Raw genomic sequence first — 18,953 nt, 5'->3', positions numbered from 1 at the left:
GTATTATTTGATTTTTGTAATTTTTATTATTTTTTTCTACATACCCTCTATTATATCACTTACTTTTTAATAAATATACATGGACCCCCGTCAGTGTATAGTTTTAACAAAATATTCTGTTTATTATTTATTGTTTTTAACTTACTCATTGAATTTCATAAGAAGGTCTTTGGTTCAAACCTAAGGAAGACAAACAAGATGAAATATTGCATTGAATCAAGAATTGTTTAAGGATATGCGCTTAGGCCTCACCTAGAAATTGAGATTCGAAAATTACATAATTCATATTCTCAATAACATTATGACATTCCCGGTTGAGAATGTAGATGTCATAGTTTATACAAAGAAAGTACCATATAATGAAATTGCGTTTGTAGTCCAACGGTTAGGATAATTGCCTTCTAAGCAATACACCCGGTTCTACTCCCATGCAGCCTAGAGCCATAATTTTGTTAAGTTTGGCTTCTCGATTTAAGCCACCCTATGGACTAAACTCTTTTATATTTTACCAGTTTGTAATTTTGATATCAATTTATTCACCTCTTAATATTTTTAAAATATCTACTAAAACAAGTTTGTTCAATCGGTTGTTGAAACTTGAAATGAAAGTTTCGTATTAATTTTGATTTTTGTAATTTTATTATTTTTTTCTACATTGCCCTCTATTATATCACTTACTTTTTAATAAATATACATGGATGCCGTCAGTGTATACTTTTGTAACAAAATATTCTGTAATTATTTATTGTTTTTAACTTACACATTGAATTCCATAAGAAGGTCTTTGTTTCAAACCTAAGGAAGACAAACAAGATGAAATATTGCATTGAATCCAAGAATTGTTTAAGGATATGCGCTTAGGCCTCACCTAGAAATAGAGATTCGAAAATTACATAATTCATATTCTCAATAATATTATGACATTCCCGGTTGAGAATGTAGATGTCAAAGCGTTATACAGAGAAAGTACCATATAATGAAATTGCGTTTGTAGTCCAACGGTTAGGATAATTGCCTTCCAAGCAATAGACCCGGGTTCGACTCCTGGCAAACGCATTACCTTTGCATTCGTTAAGCCTCTCGAATTAAGCAAACCAAACATGCCAGCTCTAGAGCATAATTTAATTTCCGTTAAGTTTGGCTTCTCAATTTAAGCAACCCTATGCGACCTAAACGCTTTTCAAATTTAATAAATTTATTATATAAATTCAATTTTATATATATATTTTTAAATAAAATTTATATTCACACTTCTATTAAAACAAACTTTTATATTTACCAGTTTGTAATTTTATATCAATTTATTCACCTCTTAATATTTTTAAAATATCAACTAAAACAAGTTTCTTCATTCGGTTGTTGAAACTTGAAATGAAAGTTTCGTATTTATTTTGAACTTTGTAATTTTTATTATTTTTTCTACATTACCCTCTATTATATCACTTACTTTTTAATAAATATACATGGACCCCCGTCAGTGTATAGTTTTGTAACAAAATATTCTGTTTATTATTTATTGTTTTTAACTTACTCATTGAATTTCATAAGAAGGTCTTTGGTTCAAACCTAAGGAAGACAAACAAGATGAAATATTGCATTGAATCCAAGAATTGTTTAAGGATATGCGCTTAGGCCTCACCTAGAAATTGAGATTCGAAAATTACATAATTCATATTCTCAATAACATTATGACATTCCCGGTTGAGAATGTAGATGTCATAGTGTTATAAAAAGAACGTACCATATAATGCAATTTCGTTTGTAGTCCAACGGTTAGGATAATTTCCTTCTAAGCAATACACCCGGGTTCTACTCCCATGCAGCCCTAGAGCATAATTTTGTTAAGTTTGGCTTCTCGATTTAAGCCACCCTATGGACTAAACTCTTTTATATTTTACCAGTTTGTAATTTTGATATCAATTTATTCACCTCTTAATATTTTTAAAATATCTACTAAAACAAGTTTGTTCAATCGGTTGTTGAAACTTGAAATGAAAGTTTCGTATAATTTTGATTTTTGTAATTTTTATTATTTTTTTCTACATTGCCCTCTATTATATCACTTACTTTTTAATAAATATACATGGGATGCCGTCAGTGGTATACTTTTGTAACAAAATATTCTGTTAATTATTTATTGTTTTTAACTTACACATTGAATTCCATAAGAAGGTCTTTGTTTCAAACCTAAGGAAGACAAACAAGATGAAATATTGCATTGAATCCAAGAATTGTTTAAGGATATGCGCTTAGGCCTCACCTAGAAATAGAGATTCGAAAATTACATAATTCATATTCTCAATAATATTATGACATTCCCGGTTGAGAATGTAGATGTCATAGCGTTATACAGAGAAAGTACCATATAATGAAATTGCGTTTGTAGTCCAACGGTTAGGATAATTGCCTTCCAAGCAATAGACCCGGGTTCGACTCCTGGCAAACGCATTACCTTTGCATTCGTTAAGCCTCTCGAATTAAGCAAACCAAACATGCAGCTCTAGAGCATAATTTCGTTAAGTTTGGCTTCTCAATTTAAGCAACCCTATGGACTAAACGCTTTTCAAATTTAATAATTTATTATATAAATTCAATTTTATATATATATTTTTAAATAAAATTTATATTCACACTTCTATTAAACAAACTTTTATATTTTACCAGTTTGTAATTTTTATATCAATTTATTCACCTCTTAATATTTTTAAAATATCAACTAAAACAAGTTTCTTCATTCGGTTGTTGAAACTTGAAATGAAAGTTTCGTATTATTTTGAACTTTGTAATTTTTATTATTTTTTTCTACATTACCCTCTATTATATCACTTACTTTTTAATAAATATACATGGACCCCGTCAGTGTATAGTTTTGTAACAAAATATTCTGTTTATTATTTATTGTTTTTAACTTACTCATTGAATTTCATAAGAAGGTCTTTGGTTCAAACCTAAGGAAGACAAACAAGATGAAATATTGCATTGAATCCAAGAATTGTTTAAGGATATGCGCTTAGGCCTCACCTAGAAATTGAGATTCGAAAATTACATAATTCATATTCTCAATAACATTATGACATTCCCGGTTGAGAATGTAGATGTCATAGTGTTATACAAAGAACGTACCATATAATGCAATTTCGTTTGTAGTCCAACGGTTAGGATAATTTCCTTCTAAGCAATACACCCGGGTTCTACTCCCATGCAGCCCTAGAGCTTAATTTTGTTAAGTTTGGCTTCTCGATTTAAGCCACCCTATGGACTACACTCTTTTATATTTTATCAGTTTGTAATTTTGATATCAATTTATTCACCTCTTAATATTTTTAAAATATCAACTAAAACAAGTTTCTTCAATCGGTTGTTGAAACTTGAAATGAAAGTTTCGTATTATTTTGAACTTTGTAATTTTTATTATTTTTTTCTACATTACCCTCTATTATATCACTTACTTTTTAATAAATATACATGGACCCCGTCAGTGTATAGTTTTGTAACAAAATATTCTGTTTATTATTTATTGTTTTTAACTTACTCATTGAATTTCATAAGAAGGTCTTTGGTTCAAACCTAAGGAAGACAAACAAGATGAAATATTGCATTGAATCCAAGAATTGTTTAAGGATATGCGCTTAGGCCTCACCTAGAAATAGAGATTCGAAAATTACATAATTCATATTCTCAATAATATTATGACATTCCCGGTTGAGAATGTAGATGTCATAGCGTTATACAGAGAAAGTACCATATAATGAAATTGCGTTTGTAGTCCAACGGTTAGGATAATTGCCTTCCAAGCAATAGACCCGGGTTCGACTCCTAGCAAACGCATTACCTTTGCATTCGTTAAGCCTCTCGAATTAAGCAAACCAAACATGCAGCTCTAGAGCATAATTTTGTTAAGTTTGGCTTCTCAATTTAAGCAACCCTATGGACTAAACGCTTTTCAAATTTAATAATTTATTATATAAATTCAATTTTATATATATATTTTTAAATAAAATTTATATTCACACTTCTATTAAACAAACTTTTATATTTTACCAGTTTGTAATTTTTATATCAATTTATTCACCTCTTAATATTTTTAAAATATCAACTAAAACAAGTTTCTTCATTCGGTTGTTGAAACTTGAAATGAAAGTTTCGTATTATTTTGAACTTTGTAATTTTTATTATTTTTTTCTACATTACCCTCTATTATATCACTTACTTTTTAATAAATATACATGGACCCCGTCAGTGTATAGTTTTGTAACAAAATATTCTGTTTATTATTTATTGTTTTTAACTTACTCATTGAATTTCATAAGAAGGTCTTTGGTTCAAACCTAAGGAAGACAAACAAGATGAAATATTGCATTGAATCCAAGAATTGTTTAAGGATATGCGCTTAGGCCTCACCTAGAAATTGAGATTCGAAAATTACATAATTCATATTCTCAATAACATTATGACATTCCCGGTTGAGAATGTAGATGTCATAGTGTTATACAAAGAACGTACCATATAATGCAATTTCGTTTGTAGTCCAACGGTTAGGATAATTTCCTTCTAAGCAATACACCCGGGTTCTACTCCCATGCAGCCCTAGAGCTTAATTTTGTTAAGTTTGGCTTCTCGATTTAAGCCACCCTATGGACTACACTCTTTTATATTTTATCAGTTTGTAATTTTGATATCAATTTATTCACCTCTTAATATTTTTAAAATATCAACTAAAACAAGTTTCTTCAATCGGTTGTTGAAACTTGAAATGAAAGTTTCGTATTATTTTGAACTTTGTAATTTTTATTATTTTTTTCTACATTACCCTCTATTATATCACTTACTTTTTAATAAATATACATGGACCCCGTCAGTGTATAGTTTTGTAACAAAATATTCTGTTTATTATTTATTGTTTTTAACTTACTCATTGAATTTCATAAGAAGGTCTTTGGTTCAAACCTAAGGAAGACAAACAAGATGAAATATTGCATTGAATCCAAGAATTGTTTAAGGATATGCGCTTAGGCCTCACCTAGAAATAGAGATTCGAAAATTACATAATTCATATTCTCAATAATATTATGACATTCCCGGTTGAGAATGTAGATGTCATAGCGTTATACAGAGAAAGTACCATATAATGAAATTGCGTTTGTAGTCCAACGGTTAGGATAATTGCCTTCCAAGCAATAGACCTGGGTTCGACTCCTGGCAAACGCATTACCTTTGCATTCGTTAAGCCTCTCGAATTAAGCAAACCAAACATGCAGCTCTAGAGCATAATTTCGTTAAGTTTGGCTTCTCAATTTAAGCAACCCTATGGACTAAACGCTTTTCAAATTTAATAATTTATTATATAAATTCAATTTTATATATATATTTTTAAATAAAATTTATATTCACACTTCTATTAAACAAACTTTTATATTTTACCAGTTTGTAATTTTTATATCAATTTATTCACCTCTTAATATTTTTAAAATATCAACTAAAACAAGTTTCTTCATTCGGTTGTTGAAACTTGAAATGAAAGTTTCGTATTATTTTGAACTTTGTAATTTTTATTATTTTTTTCTACATTACCCTCTATTATATCACTTACTTTTTAATAAATATACATGGACCCCGTCAGTGTATAGTTTTGTAACAAAATATTCTGTTTATTATTTATTGTTTTTAACTTACTCATTGAATTTCATAAGAAGGTCTTTGGTTCAAACCTAAGGAAGACAAACAAGATGAAATATTGCATTGAATCCAAGAATTGTTTAAGGATATGCGCTTAGGCCTCACCTAGAAATTGAGATTCGAAAATTACATAATTCATATTCTCAATAACATTATGACATTCCCGGTTGAGAATGTAGATGTCATAGTGTTATACAAAGAACGTACCATATAATGCAATTTTGTTTGTAGTCCAACGGTTAGGATAATTTCCTTCTAAGCAATACACCCGGGTTCTACTCCCATGCAGCCCTAGAGCTTAATTTTGTTAAGTTTGGCTTCTCGATTTAAGCCACCCTATGGACTACACTCTTTTATATTTTATCAGTTTGTAATTTTGATATCAATTTATTCACCTCTTAATATTTTTAAAATATCAACTAAAACAAGTTTCTTCAATCGGTTGTTGAAACTTGAAATGAAAGTTTCGTATTATTTTGAACTTTGTAATTTTTATTATTTTTTTCTACATTACCCTCTATTATATCACTTACTTTTTAATAAATATACATGGACCCCGTCAGTGTATAGTTTTGTAACAAAATATTCTGTTTATTATTTATTGTTTTTAACTTACTCATTGAATTTCATAAGAAGGTCTTTGGTTCAAACCTAAGTAAGACAAACAAGATGAAATATTGCATTGAATCCAAGAATTGTTTAAGGATATGCGCTTAGGCCTCACCTAGAAATAGAGATTCGAAAATTACATAATTCATATTCTCAATAATATTATGACATTCCCGGTTGAGAATGTAGATGTCATAGCGTTATACAGAGAAAGTACCATATAATGAAATTGCGTTTGTAGTCCAACGGTTAGGATAATTGCCTTCCAAGCAATAGACCCGGGTTCGACTCCTGGCAAACGCATTACCTTTGCATTCGTTAAGCCTCTCGAATTAAGCAAACCAAACATGCAGCTCTAGAGCATAATTTCGTTAAGTTTGGCTTCTCAATTTAAGCAACCCTATGGACTAAACGCTTTTCAAATTTAATAATTTATTATATAAATTCAATTTTATATATATATTTTTAAATAAAATTTATATTCACACTTCTATTAAACAAACTTTTATATTTTACCAGTTTGTAATTTTTATATCAATTTATTCACCTCTTAATATTTTTAAAATATCAACTAAAACAAGTTTCTTCATTCGGTTGTTGAAACTTGAAATGAAAGTTTCGTATTATTTTGAACTTTGTAATTTTTATTATTTTTTTCTACATTACCCTCTATTATATCACTTACTTTTTAATAAATATACATGGACCCCGTCAGTGTATAGTTTTGTAACAAAATATTCTGTTTATTATTTATTGTTTTTAACTTACTCATTGAATTTCATAAGAAGGTCTTTGGTTCAAACCTAAGGAAGACAAACAAGATGAAATATTGCATTGAATCCAAGAATTGTTTAAGGATATGCGCTTAGGCCTCACCTAGAAATTGAGATTCGAAAATTACATAATTCATATTCTCAATAACATTATGACATTCCCGGTTGAGAATGTAGATGTCATAGTGTTATACAAAGAACGTACCATATAATGCAATTTCGTTTGTAGTCCAACGGTTAGGATAATTTCCTTCTAAGCAATACACCCGGGTTCTACTCCCATGCAGCCCTAGAGCTTAATTTTGTTAAGTTTGGCTTCTCGATTTAAGCCACCCTATGGACTACACTCTTTTATATTTTATCAGTTTGTAATTTTGATATCAATTTATTCACCTCTTAATATTTTTAAAATATCAACTAAAACAAGTTTCTTCAATCGGTTGTTGAAACTTGAAATGAAAGTTTCGTATTATTTTTATTTTTGTAATTTTTATTATTTTTTTCTACATTGCCCTCTATTATATCACTTACTTTTTAATAAATATACATGGATGCCGTCAGTGTATACCTTTGTAACAAAATATTCTGTTAATTATTTATTGTTTTTAACTTACACATTGAATTTCATAAGAAGGTCTTTGTTTCAAACCTAAGGAAGACAAACAAGATGAAATATTGCATTGAATCCAAGAATTGTTTAAGGATATGCGCTTAGGCCTCACCTAGAAATAGAGATTCGAAAATTACATAATTCATATTCACAATAACATTATAACATTCCCGGTTGAGAATGTAGATGTCATAACGTTATACAGAGAAAGTACCATATAATGAAATTGCGTTTGTAGTCCAACGGTTAGGATAATTGCCTTCCAAGCAATAGACCCGGGTTCGACTCCTGGCAAACGCATTACCTTTGCATTCGTTAAGCCTCTCGAATTAAGCAAACCAAACATGCAGCTCTAGAGCATAATTTCGTTAAGTTTGGCTTCTCAATTAACGCTTTTCAAATTTAATAATTTATTATATAAATTCAATTTTATATATATATTTTTAAATAAAATTTATATTCACACTTCTATTAAACAAACTTTTATATTTTACCAGTTTGTAATTTTGATATCAATTTATTCACCTCTTAATAATTTTAAAATATCAACTAAAACAAGTTTCTTCATTCGGTTGTTGAAACTTGAAATGAAAGTTTCGTATTATTTTGAACTTTGTAATTTTTATTATTTTTTTCTACATTACCCTCTATTATATCACTTACTTTTTAATAAATATACATGGACCCCGTCAATGTATAGTTTTGTAACAAAATATTCTGTTTATTATTTATTGTTTTTAACTTACTCATTGAATTTCATAAGAAGGTCTTTGGTTCAAACCTAAGGAAGACAAACAAGATGAAATATTGCATTGAATCCAAGAATTGTTTAAGGATATGCGCTTAGGCCTCACCTAGAAATAGAGATTCGAAAATTACATAATTCATATTCTCAATAACATTATGACATTCCCGGTTGAGAATGTAGATGTCATAGTGTTATACAAAGAAAGTACCATATAATGAAATTGTGTTTGTAGTCCAACGGTTAGGATAATTGCCTTCCAAACAATACACTTGGGTTCGACTCCCGGTAAACGCATTACTTTTGCATTTGTTAAGCCTCTCGAGTTAAGCAAACCAAACATGCAGCCCTTGAGCTTAATTTCGTTAAGTTTGGCTTCTCAATTTAAGCAACCTTATGGACTAAACTCTTTTATATTTTACCAGTTTGTAATTTTGATATCAATTTATTCACCTCTTAATATTTTAAAAATATCTACTAAAACAAGTTTGTTCAATCGGTTGTTGAAACTTGAAATGAAAGTTTCGTATTATTTTGATTTTTGAAATATTTATTATTTTTTTCTACATTACCCTCTAGTATATCATATACGTTTTAATAAATATTCATGGACCTCGTCAGTGTATACTTTTGTAACAAAATATTCCGTAAATTATTTATTGTTTTTAACTTACTCATTGAATTTCATATGAAGGTCTTTGGTTCAAACCTAAGGAAGACAAACAAGATGAAATATTGCATTGAATCCAAGAATTGTTTAAGGATATGCGCTTAGGCCTCACCTAGAAATTGAGATTCGAAAATTACATAATTCATATTCTCAATAACATTATGACATTCCCGGTTGAGAATGTAGATGTCATAGCATTATACAAAGAAAGTACCATATAATGAAATTGCGTTTGTAGTCCAACGGTTAGGATAATTGCCTTCTAAGCAATACACCCGGGTTCTACTCCCATGCAGCCCTAGAGCATAATTTTGTTAAGTTTGGCTTCTCGATTTAAGCCACCCTATGGACTAAACTCTTTTATATTTTACCAGTTTGTAATTTTGATATCAATTTATTCACCTCTTAATATTTTAAAAATATCTACTAAAACAAGTTTGTTCAATCGGTTGTTGAAACTTGAAATGAAAGTTTCGTATAATTTTGATTTTTGTAATTTTTATTATTTTTTTCTACATTGCCCTCTATTATATCACTTACTTTTTAATAAATATACATGGATGCCGTCAGTGTATACTTTTGTAACAAAATATTCTGTTAATTATTTATTGTTTTTAACTTACACATTGAATTTCATAAGAAGGTCTTTGTTTCAAACCTAAGGAAGACAAACAAGATGAAATATTGCATTGAATCCAAGAATTATTTAAGGATATGCGCTTAGGCCTCACCTAGAAATAGAGATTCGAAAATTACATAATTCATATTCTCAATAACATTATGACATTCCCGGTTCAGAATGTAGATGTCATAGCGTTATACAGAGAAAGTACCATATAATGAAATTGCGTTTGTAGTCCAACGGTTAGGATAATTGCCTTCCAAGCAATAGACTCGGGTTCGACTCCTGGCAAACGCATTACCTTTGCATTCGTTAAGCCTCTCGAATTAAGCAAACCAAACATGCAGCTCTAGAGCATAATTCCGGTTAAGTTTGGCTTCTCAATTTAAGCAACCCTATGGACTAAACTCTTTTCAAATTTAATAATTTATTATATAAATTCCATTTTATATATATATATTTTTAAATAAAATTTATATTCACACTTCTATTAAACTAACTTTTATATTTTACCAGTTTGTAATTTTGATATCAATTTATTCACCTCTTAATATTTTTAAAATATCAACTAAAACAAGTTTCTTCAATCGGTTGTTGAAACTTGAAATGAAAGTTTCGTATTATTTTGATTTTTGTAATTTTTATTATTTTTTTCTACATTGCCCTCTATTATATCACTTACTTTTTAATAAATATACATGGACCCCGTCAGTGTATAGTTTTGTAACAAAATATTCTGTTTATTATTTATTGTTTTTAACTTGCTCATTGAATTTCATAAGAAGGCCTTTGGTTCAAACCTAAGGAAGACAAACAAGATGAAATATTGCATTGAATCCAAGAATTGTTTAAGGATATGCGCTTAGGCCTCACCTAGAAATTGAGATTCGAAAATTACATAATTCATATTCTCAATAACATTATGACATTCCCGGTTGAGAATGTAGATGTCATAGCATTATACAAAGAAAGTACCATATAATGAAATTGCGTTTGTAGTCCAACGGTTAGGATAATTGCCTTCTAAGCAATACACCCGGGTTCTACTCCCATGCAGCCCTAGAGCATAATTTTGTTAAGTTTGGCTTCTCGATTTAAGCCACCCTATGGACTAAACTCTTTTATATTTTACCAGTTTGTAATTTTGATATCAATTTATTCACCTCTTAATATTTTTAAAATATCTACTAAAACAAGTTTGTTCAATCGGTTGTTGAAACTTGAAATGAAAGTTTCGTATAATTTTGATTTTTGTAATTTTTATTATTTTTTTCTACATTGCCCTCTATTATATCATTTACTTTTTAATAAATATACATGGATGCCGTCAGTGTATACTTTTGTAACAAAATATTCTGTTAATTATTTATTGTTTTTAACTTACACATTGAATTCCATAAGAAGGTCTTTGTTTCAAACCTAAGGAAGACAAACAAGATGAAATATTGCATTGAATCCAAGAATTGTTTAAGGATATGCGCTTAGGCCTCACCTAGAAATAGAGATTCGAAAATTACATAATTCATATTCTCAATAACATTATGACATTCCCGGTTGAGAATGTAGATGTCATAGCGTTATACAGAGAAAGTACCATATAATGAAATTGCGTTTGTAGTCCAACGGTTAGGATAATTGCCTTCCAAGCAATAGACCCGGGTTCGACTCCTGGCAAACGCATTACCTTTGCATTCGTTAAGCCTCTCGAATTAAGCAAACCAAACATGCAGCTCTAGAGCATAATTTCGTTAAGTTTGGCTTCTCAATTTAAGCAACCCTATGGACTAAACGCTTTTCAAATTTAATAATTTATTATATAAATTCAATTTTATATATATATTTTTAAATAAAATTTATATTCACACTTCTATTAAACAAACTTTTATATTTTACCAGTTTGTAATTTTGATATCAATTTATTCACCTCTTAATATTTTAAAAATATCAACTAAAACAAGTTTCTTCAATCGGTTGTTGAAACTTGAAATGAAAGTTTCGTATTATTTTGATTTTTGAAATATTTATTATTTTTTTCTACATTACCCTCTAGTATATCATATACGTTTTAATAAATATTCATGGACCTCGTCAGTGTATACTTTTGTAACAAAATATTCCGTAAATTATTTATTGTTTTTAACTTACTCATTGAATTTCATATGAAGGTCTTTGGTTCAAACCTAAGGAAGACAAACAAGATGAAATATTGCATTGAATCCAAGAATTGTTTAAGGATATGCGCTTAGGCCTCACCTAGAAATTGAGATTCGAAAATTACATAATTCATATTCTCAATAACATTATGACATTCCCGGTTGAGAATGTAGATGTCATAGCATTATACAAAGAAAGTACCATATAATGAAATTGCGTTTGTAGTCCAACGGTTAGGATAATTGCCTTCTAAGCAATACACCCGGGTTCTACTCCCATGCAGCCCTAGAGCATAATTTTGTTAAGTTTGGCTTCTCGATTTAAGCCACCCTATGGACTAAACTCTTTTATATTTTACCAGTTTGTAATTTTGATATCAATTTATTCACCTCTTAATATTTTAAAAATATCTACTAAAACAAGTTTGTTCAATCGGTTGTTGAAACTTGAAATGAAAGTTTCGTATAATTTTGATTTTTGTAATTTTTATTATTTTTTTCTACATTGCCCTCTATTATATCACTTACTTTTTAATAAATATACATGGATGCCGTCAGTGTATACTTTTGTAACAAAATATTCTGTTAATTATTTATTGTTTTTAACTTACACATTGAATTTCATAAGAAGGTCTTTGTTTCAAACCTAAGGAAGACAAACAAGATGAAATATTGCATTGAATCCAAGAATTATTTAAGGATATGCGCTTAGGCCTCACCTAGAAATAGAGATTCGAAAATTACATAATTCATATTCTCAATAACATTATGACATTCCCGGTTCAGAATGTAGATGTCATAGCGTTATACAGAGAAAGTACCATATAATGAAATTGCGTTTGTAGTCCAACGGTTAGGATAATTGCCTTCCAAGCAATAGACTCGGGTTCGACTCCTGGCAAACGCATTACCTTTGCATTCGTTAAGCCTCTCGAATTAAGCAAACCAAACATGCAGCTCTAGAGCATAATTCCGGTTAAGTTTGGCTTCTCAATTTAAGCAACCCTATGGACTAAACTCTTTTCAAATTTAATAATTTATTATATAAATTCCATTTTATATATATATATTTTTAAATAAAATTTATATTCACACTTCTATTAAACTAACTTTTATATTTTACCAGTTTGTAATTTTGATATCAATTTATTCACCTCTTAATATTTTTAAAATATCAACTAAAACAAGTTTCTTCAATCGGTTGTTGAAACTTGAAATGAAAGTTTCGTATTATTTTGATTTTTGTAATTTTTATTATTTTTTTCTACATTGCCCTCTATTATATCACTTACTTTTTAATAAATATACATGGACCCCGTCAGTGTATAGTTTTGTAACAAAATATTCTGTTTATTATTTATTGTTTTTAACTTGCTCATTGAATTTCATAAGAAGGCCTTTGGTTCAAACCTAAGGAAGACAAACAAGATGAAATATTGCATTGAATCCAAGAATTGTTTAAGGATATGCGCTTAGGCCTCACCTAGAAATTGAGATTCGAAAATTACATAATTCATATTCTCAATAACATTATGACATTCCCGGTTGAGAATGTAGATGTCATAGCATTATACAAAGAAAGTACCATATAATGAAATTGCGTTTGTAGTCCAACGGTTAGGATAATTGCCTTCTAAGCAATACACCCGGGTTCTACTCCCATGCAGCCCTAGAGCATAATTTTGTTAAGTTTGGCTTCTCGATTTAAGCCACCCTATGGACTAAACTCTTTTATATTTTACCAGTTTGTAATTTTGATATCAATTTATTCACCTCTTAATATTTTTAAAATATCTACTAAAACAAGTTTGTTCAATCGGTTGTTGAAACTTGAAATGAAAGTTTCGTATAATTTTGATTTTTGTAATTTTTATTATTTTTTTCTACATTGCCCTCTATTATATCATTTACTTTTTAATAAATATACATGGATGCCGTCAGTGTATACTTTTGTAACAAAATATTCTGTTAATTATTTATTGTTTTTAACTTACACATTGAATTCCATAAGAAGGTCTTTGTTTCAAACCTAAGGAAGACAAACAAGATGAAATATTGCATTGAATCCAAGAATTGTTTAAGGATATGCGCTTAGGCCTCACCTAGAAATAGAGATTCGAAAATTACATAATTCATATTCTCAATAACATTATGACATTCCCGGTTGAGAATGTAGATGTCATAGCGTTATACAGAGAAAGTACCATATAATGAAATTGCGTTTGTAGTCCAACGGTTAGGATAATTGCCTTCCAAGCAATAGACCCGGGTTCGACTCCTGGCAAACGCATTACCTTTGCATTCGTTAAGCCTCTCGAATTAAGCAAACCAAACATGCAGCTCTAGAGCATAATTTCGTTAAGTTTGGCTTCTCAATTTAAGCAACCCTATGGACTAAACGCTTTTCAAATTTAATAATTTATTATATAAATTCAATTTTATATATATATTTTTAAATAAAATTTATATTCACACTTCTATTAAACAAACTTTTATATTTTACCAGTTTGTAATTTTGATATCAATTTATTCACCTCTTAATATTTTTAAAATATCAACTAAAACAAGTTTCTTCATTCGGTTGTTGAAACTTGAAATGAAAGTTTCGTATTATTTTGAACTTTGTAATTTTTATTATTTTTTTCTACATTACCCTCTATTATATCACTTACTTTTTAATAAATATACATGGACCCCGTCAGTGTATAGTTTTGTAACAAAATATTCTGTTTATTATTTATTGTTTTTAACATACTCATTGAATTTCATAAGAAGGTCTTTGGTTCAAACCTAAGGAAGACAAACAAGATGAAATATTGCATTGAATCCAAGAATTGTTTAAGGATATGCGCTTAGGCCTCACCTAGAAATTGAGATTCGAAAATTACATAATTCATATTCTCAATAACATTATGACATTCCCGGTTGAGAATGTAGATGTCATAGTGTTATACAAAGAACATACCATATAATGCAATTTCGTTTGTAGTCCAACGGTTAGGATAATTTCCTTCTAAGCAATACACCCGGGTTCTACTCCCATGCAGCCCTAGAGCTTAATTTTGTTAAGTTTGGCTTCTCGATTTAAGCCACCCTATGGACTACACTCTTTTATATTTTATCAGTTTGTAATTTTGATATCAATTTATTCACCTCTTAATATTTTAAAAATATCTACTAAAACAAGTTTGTTCAATCGGTTGTTGAAACTTGAAATGAAAGTTTCGTATAATTTTGATTTTTGTAATTTTTATTATTTTTTTCTACATTGCCCTCTATTATATCACTTACTTTTTAATAAATATACATGGATGCCGTCAGTGTATACTTTTGTAACAAAATATTCTGTTAATTATTTATTGTTTTTAACTTACACATTGAATTTCATAAGAAGGTCTTTGTTTCAAACCTAAGGAAGACAAACAAGATGAAATATTGCATTGAATCCAAGAATTATTTAAGGATATGCGCTTAGGCCTCACCTAGAAATAGAGATTCGAAAATTACATAATTCATATTCTCAATAACATTATGACATTCCCGGTTCAGAATGTAGATGTCATAGCGTTATACAGAGAAAGTACCATATAATGAAATTGCGTTTGTAGTCCAACGGTTAGGATAATTGCCTTCCAAGCAATAGACTCGGGTTCGACTCCTGGCAAACGCATTACCTTTGCATTCGTTAAGCCTCTCGAATTAAGCAAACCAAACATGCAGCTCTAGAGCATAATTCCGGTTAAGTTTGGCTTCTCAATTTAAGCAACCCTATGGACTAAACTCTTTTCAAATTTAATAATTTATTATATAAATTCCATTTTATATATATATATTTTTAAATAAAATTTATATTCACACTTCTATTAAACTAACTTTTATATTTTACCAGTTTGTAATTTTGATATCAATTTATTCACCTCTTAATATTTTTAAAATATCAACTAAAACAAGTTTCTTCAATCGGTTGTTGAAACTTGAAATGAAAGTTTCGTATTATTTTGATTTTTGTAATTTTTATTATTTTTTTCTACATTGCCCTCTATTATATCACTTACTTTTTAATAAATATACATGGACCCCGTCAGTGTATAGTTTTGTAACAAAATATTCTGTTTATTATTTATTGTTTTTAACTTGCTCATTGAATTTCATAAGAAGGCCTTTGGTTCAAACCTAAGGAAGACAAACAAGATGAAATATTGCATTGAATCCAAGAATTGTTTAAGGATATGCGCTTAGGCCTCACCTAGAAATTGAGATTCGAAAATTACATAATTCATATTCTCAATAACATTATGACATTCCCGGTTGAGAATGTAGATGTCATAGCATTATACAAAGAAGTACCATATAATGAAATTGCGTTTGTAGTCCAACGGTTAGGATAATTGCCTTCTAAGCAATACACCCGGGTTCTACTCCCATGCAGCCCTAGAGCATAATTTTGTTAAGTTTGGCTTCTCGATTTAAGCCACCCTATGGACTAAACTCTTTTATATTTTACCAGTTTGTAATTTTGATATCAATTTATTCACCTCTTAATATTTTTAAAATATCTACTAAAACAAGTTTGTTCAATCGGTTGTTGAAACTTGAAATGAAAGTTTCGTATAATTTTGATTTTTGTAATTTTTATTATTTTTTTCTACATTGCCCTCTATTATATCATTTACTTTTTAATAAATATACATGGATGCCGTCAGTGTATACTTTTGTAACAAAATATTCTGTTAATTATTTATTGTTTTTAACTTACACATTGAATTCCATAAGAAGGTCTTTGTTTCAAACCTAAGGAAGACAAACAAGATGAAATATTGCATTGAATCCAAGAATTGTTGAAGGATATGCGCTTAGGCCTCACCTAGAAATAGAGATTCGAAAATTACATAATTCATATTCTCAATAACATTATGACATTCCCGGTTGAGAATGTAGATGTCATAGCGTTATACAGAGAAAGTACCATATAATGAAATTGCGTTTGTAGTCCAACGGTTAGGATAATTGCCTTCCAAGCAATAGACCCGGGTTCGACTCCTGGCAAACGCATTACCTTTGCATTCGTTAAGCCTCTCGAATTAAGCAAACCAAACATGCAGCTCTAGAGCATAATTTCGTTAAGTTTGGCTTCTCAATTTAAGCAACCCTATGGACTAAACGCTTTTCAAATTTAATAATTTATTATATAAATTCAATTTTATATATATATTTTTAAATAAAATTTATATTCACACTTCTATTAAACAAACTTTTATATTTTACCAGTTTGTAATTTTGATATCAATTTATTCACCTCTTAATATTTTTAAAATATCAACTAAAACAAGTTTCTTCATTCGGTTGTTGAAACTTGAAATGAAAGTTTCGTATTATTTTGAACTTTGTAATTTTTATTATTTTTTTCTACATTACCCTCTATTATATCACTTACTTTTTAATAAATATACATGGACCCCGTCAGTGTATAGTTTTGTAACAAAATATTCTGTTTATTATTTATTGTTTTTAACATACTCATTGAATTTCATAAGAAGGTCTTTGGTTCAAACCTAAGGAAGACAAACAAGATGAAATATTGCATTGAATCCAAGAATTGTTTAAGGATATGCGCTTAGGCCTCACCTAGAAATTGAGATTCGAAAATTACATAATTCATATTCTCAATAACATTATGACATTCCCGGTTGAGAATGTAGATGTCATAGTGTTATACAAAGAACATACCATATAATGCAATTTCGTTTGTAGTCCAACGGTTAGGATAATTTCCTTCTAAGCAATACACCCGGGTTCTACTCCCATGCAGCCCTAGAGCTTAATTTTGTTAAGTTTGGCTTCTCGATTTAAGCCACCCTATGGACTACACTCTTTTATATTTTATCAGTTTGTAATTTTGATATCAATTTATTCACCTCTTAATATTTTTAAAATATCAACTAAAACAAGTTTCTTCAATCGGTTGTTGAAACTTGAAATGAAAGTTTCGTATTATTTTGATTTTTGTAATTTTTATTATTTTTTTCTACATTGCCCTCTATTATATCACTTTACTTTTTAATAAATATACATGGATGCCGTCAGTGTATACCTTTGTAACAAAATATTCTGTTAATTATTTATTGTTTTTAACTTACACATTGAATTTCATAAGAAGGTCTTTGTTTCAAACCTAAGGAAGACAAACAAGATGAAATATTGCATTGAATCCAAGAATTGTTTAAGGATATGCGCTTAGCCTCACCTAGAAATAGAGATTCGAAAAATTACATAATTCATATTCTCAATAACATTATAACATTCCCGGTTTGAGAATGTAGATGTCATAACGTTATACAGAGAAAGTACCATATAATGAAATTGCGTTTGTAGTCCAACGTTTAGGATAAATTGCCTTTCCAAGCAATAGACCCCGGGTTCGACTCCTGGCAAACGCATTACCTTTGCATTCGTTAAGCCCTCTCGAATTAAGCAAACCAAACATGCAGCTCTAGAGCATAATTTCGTTAAGTTTTGGCATCTCAATTTAAGCAACCCTATGGACTAAACGCTTTTCAAATTTAATAATTTATTATATAAATTCAATTTATAATATATTTTTAAATAAAATTTATATTCACACTTCTATTAAACAAACTTTTATATTTTACCAGTTTGTATTTTGATATCAATTTATTCACCTCTTAATATTTTTAAAATATCAACTAAAACAAGTTTCTTCATCGGTTGTTGAAACTTGAAATGAAAGTTCGTATTATTTTGAACTTTGTAATTTTTATTATTTTTTTCTACATTACCCTCTATTATATCACTTACTTTTTAATAAATATACATGGACCCCGTCAATGTATAGTTTTGTAACAAAATATTCTGTTTATTATTTATTGTTTTTAACTTACTCATTGAATTTCATAAGAAGGTCTTTGGTTCAAACCTAAGGAAGACAAACAAGATGAAATATTGCATTGAATCAAGAATTGTTTAAGGATATCGCTTAGGCCTCACTAGAAATAGAGATTCGAAAATTACATAATTCATATTCTCAATAACATTATGACATTCCCGCGTTGAGAATGTAGATGTCATAGTGTTATA

At 29.1% G+C, this 18,953-nt stretch overlaps 11 non-coding genes across 11 annotated transcripts; all 11 read left to right on the top strand.

Annotated features, from left to right (window-relative positions):
* The first annotated feature begins 984 nt into the window (after window positions 1-984).
* TRNAG-UCC lies at window positions 985-1,056 on the top strand. Its single transcript has one exon. It is a non-coding gene; the product is annotated as a tRNA-Gly (tRNA).
* Window positions 1,057-2,376: 1,320 nt separating this feature from the next.
* Window positions 2,377-2,448, top strand: TRNAG-UCC. The gene has a single exon. It is a non-coding gene; the product is annotated as a tRNA-Gly (tRNA).
* A 2,688-nt stretch (window positions 2,449-5,136) lies between these two features.
* TRNAG-UCC lies at window positions 5,137-5,208 on the top strand. Its single transcript has one exon. It is a non-coding gene; the product is annotated as a tRNA-Gly (tRNA).
* Window positions 5,209-6,516: 1,308 nt separating this feature from the next.
* On the top strand, window positions 6,517-6,588 carry TRNAG-UCC. The gene has a single exon. It is a non-coding gene; the product is annotated as a tRNA-Gly (tRNA).
* A 1,308-nt stretch (window positions 6,589-7,896) lies between these two features.
* TRNAG-UCC lies at window positions 7,897-7,968 on the top strand. Its single transcript has one exon. It is a non-coding gene; the product is annotated as a tRNA-Gly (tRNA).
* Window positions 7,969-9,930: 1,962 nt separating this feature from the next.
* On the top strand, window positions 9,931-10,002 carry TRNAG-UCC. Its single transcript has one exon. It is a non-coding gene; the product is annotated as a tRNA-Gly (tRNA).
* A 1,311-nt stretch (window positions 10,003-11,313) lies between these two features.
* Window positions 11,314-11,385, top strand: TRNAG-UCC. Its single transcript has one exon. It is a non-coding gene; the product is annotated as a tRNA-Gly (tRNA).
* Window positions 11,386-12,693: 1,308 nt separating this feature from the next.
* TRNAG-UCC lies at window positions 12,694-12,765 on the top strand. The gene has a single exon. It is a non-coding gene; the product is annotated as a tRNA-Gly (tRNA).
* Window positions 12,766-14,076: 1,311 nt separating this feature from the next.
* Window positions 14,077-14,148, top strand: TRNAG-UCC. Its single transcript has one exon. It is a non-coding gene; the product is annotated as a tRNA-Gly (tRNA).
* Window positions 14,149-15,456: 1,308 nt separating this feature from the next.
* On the top strand, window positions 15,457-15,528 carry TRNAG-UCC. The gene has a single exon. It is a non-coding gene; the product is annotated as a tRNA-Gly (tRNA).
* A 1,310-nt stretch (window positions 15,529-16,838) lies between these two features.
* Window positions 16,839-16,910, top strand: TRNAG-UCC. The gene has a single exon. It is a non-coding gene; the product is annotated as a tRNA-Gly (tRNA).
* Window positions 16,911-18,953: the final 2,043 nt, after the last annotated feature.

The sequence above is a fragment of the Ipomoea nil genome, unplaced genomic scaffold (genome assembly GCF_001879475.1).
Source record: "Ipomoea nil cultivar Tokyo-kokei standard unplaced genomic scaffold, Asagao_1.1 scaffold2212, whole genome shotgun sequence".
NCBI lineage: Eukaryota > Viridiplantae > Streptophyta > Magnoliopsida > Solanales > Convolvulaceae > Ipomoea > Ipomoea nil.
This window is presented reverse-complemented; position numbering and strand designations above follow the sequence as displayed.